Here is a 3,252-nt window from a genome sequence, read left to right as displayed (position 1 = left end):
AAGGAAAATAGACTGAAAAGATAGGTCATGTCATTGCATTCACATGTTCTTGCATTTAAAGCCACAATAGTGGGATCACTTACCGAGTATTTATTTAAATACTTAAGCCACTTCTGTTTCAAGTTAAGGCAAGACATTCGTGTACAGTTGACGACCGCATCGCAACTTGAGACCGTGAAACATGCATATGGTAGTCGTATTTATTTTCATACACTTAGGTTAGAATGAGATGTATTTAATTTAAATGTTTATTTATTTTGTTTAGTCTTTTGTTGTGTCGTCTTTTAAAGGTGTTTTCAAACCACGTACGTCAATGGTTGTGTTTTAAGATGAAGGTGACGTTTTATGAAAGTTTAAATGAAAGTATTTCTGCCTTAAATTTAGTAAAAAAAATTAAACAAGATAGTCTGATTTACTTGAAAGAGAAAAAGAAAAGTAGATCAAATTTAACAAGAGGAGATCAATAGAAAAGTTCATAATTTCTTCTCTTTTATAGTGTATCAATTATTTAGATTTTTGTTATCATTTTATTGGTTATAGAAAATGAAGATCCAACATTAAAATAGTGAAAAAGAAATAAGAATTGATTAAAATTGGCCAGAGATAAACCGTGAACCAAATAAAAAAAAAACTAGAGAAACACATAAAGTAAAAAAATGAGAGATGAAATTTTGTCTTTTATTCTCAATATAATTTAAAAATTGTTTAAAATTGGTCAAAGATAATTGTGAACAAAATTTAAGAAAAACTGAATAAATACAGAGACAAGTAACCAAGGAGAGATATGGAATTTCTTTTGTCTTTTGTTGTGTGTAATTCAAGAATCCATTAAAACTCTTAATGGAAAAGATGGGAGAGACATGAAATCGATCTTTTATTGTCTATGTAATTTAAGAATTGATTAAAATTGGCAAAAATAATTGTGAACCTAACAAAGTAAAATAGAGGGGGAGAAATAGAGTGTACAACCGAGAGATAGGGAAAATGAAAGATATGAGAAATTATTATTATTCGTGTACCTAGATAATATAATATTATAGCAAACAATACTTGGATGGAACGATCAATCAGCATGAAAACTGACATATTTTTAATTTAAGTTTTACTATCAAACATAATTTAGAAATAATGAAAAAGTGAAATTCAATTTTTTCTACTAAGACAAGTAAGTTTAAGTTCAAAATGGGTGAAATCTCTGTATAAGTAAAAACAAATTTAAAGAATGAAAGCAAGCAAATTTGGAGCTAGATAGAATTTCGGCTAAGTCCAACCAAGCAAGTGGCCATGTAAGATCACAAACTCGTGTGAATTGTTTAAGTGATCAAGTCATTTAGTTGAGTTGTCATTGGAATACTAGCAAGTCAATTTTCATACTTCATTTTCGTAAAAATTATATCAATTTCATTAAAAAAAAAAAATTATGTGTTCTAGAAATCACATCATCAATTGTAGCCATTAAAAAAATGAACAATATAAAAAAGGAAAAAAAAAAAAACAATTTGGAACAAAATAATTAGTAACTCTGTTCTACACCAACCAAGTAAGTGGTTTCACGGTTAGTTTGGTTAAAAGAATTGTCATATGTATGATGACATGTGTCTCGTGACTCCTGCATGAGTAATATACTTGAATGTATGTTATGCTATGTGATGTTATGTTATGATATAATATGAGACGTTATGATATGATATGATATGATATGATATGTCATTATGATAAATCATGTCATGTGATGTTATGTTATAATATGATATGTCATGCTATGTTATGTGATATTAGGCGACGATAAGCTATGTTGGGTAATGATATGCGATGCTATGTATCAATATGTTACGTTATGATATGTTATGTCATGTTACACCATGAGAAGTTATGTCATACCATGATAAACGACGTTATAATATGACCATGCCATGATGTATAAAAATGATATGATATATGGATGTTGTAATGCATAAACGTCTATAGAAAATGCTATGGAAGCTAAGTAATATAATAGGAAATTAATATAGAAAATGCTATGAAAGCTCAGTTATATAATAGGAAACTAAAAGGAATTATGTACGCATAATTAATCTATTTACTATAAACATTAGAGGTTTGTTTTGGAGGTTTGTTTTGCATCACATATTATGTCATGACCATAAGGTATGGAGACTTTATGCATTTTTGTGTGATATGTGATACTTCTCCACTATGATATATGATTTATGACATTATGGTTACCATGATGTATTGAGGGTCCTTTCCCTTTCTATTATTCCACAAAAAGCCCGTTAGTGAGTGTTGGTCCAACAAGCCAGCCTAAGGAGCGTGCAAGCTCACCTAGTGGACCCATGCTCGCATGTGTGGGAAATGTGTAGATAAGTACTACATATTCAAACTTAACCGGATGGAAAAGCTGCCGAAGGCCATGATATGCTATGATAAAAGGATAGGTATCCCATTTTGCCTGTGATTGCATTCAATGAGCCCAATAATGAGTTACTCACTAAGTTTTTCTTAAAATACTCGAGTCATGAACAACTTTTACATTTTAGGTAAAGACAAGACACCCTTGTACAGATGATAGCGCCGTCATGTTAGAGATCATGAAACCGGTACTAGGGTAGCTACATTTTAATTTTACTTATTAGTCTTAGATTAGTATAGGATATTGTTTTCTTTCTAGTTTTTGTTAGTTTGTTTATTTTTCATTTCTTAAATATTGTTGGTTTGGTTTAAGGATTTTATTTTTAATGTACAAGTTCATGACATTTATGAACTATTTAAAATGAATGTTTTGGCATAAAAAGGGGCACGTCATGCATAGGGTAGCGACTCTATTTCAGTAGGAAAATAGGGTCGTTACAATTCACCACCCAAAATCTTAGTTTAAATCATCAATTAACGGATCAAATATAAAAAATAAAATAATAATAAAAAATTGCGGTTGTCGGCAAGACCGAGAACTTCGGTGAACATCGAAGTTTTCGTTCGCACACGACCAACGAAGCGCGTTCGAAGTCGGGATCACCACGAGAACCAAACCCGACCTTCAGCCACTTCCAAGACACCTGCAAGAAGGGAAAATAGTGAGAAAAACGAGGGGGAGAGAGAGAGAGAGAGAGAACCAACGAAGCTCCGGCGAAGCCAAACCTTACGAAATCCATGTCAAAACCTCTGATTTACACAACAAAAATAATCCTAAAGACCTTTACACACACCGAGGATAGATTTCGATGTTGCTTACACGTCGTACACCGTCGGGTA

The sequence above is a fragment of the Cucurbita maxima genome, unplaced genomic scaffold (genome assembly GCF_002738345.1).
Source record: "Cucurbita maxima cultivar Rimu unplaced genomic scaffold, Cmax_1.0 Cma_Scf00106, whole genome shotgun sequence".
Lineage (NCBI taxonomy): Eukaryota > Viridiplantae > Streptophyta > Magnoliopsida > Cucurbitales > Cucurbitaceae > Cucurbita > Cucurbita maxima.
This window is presented reverse-complemented; position numbering follows the sequence as displayed.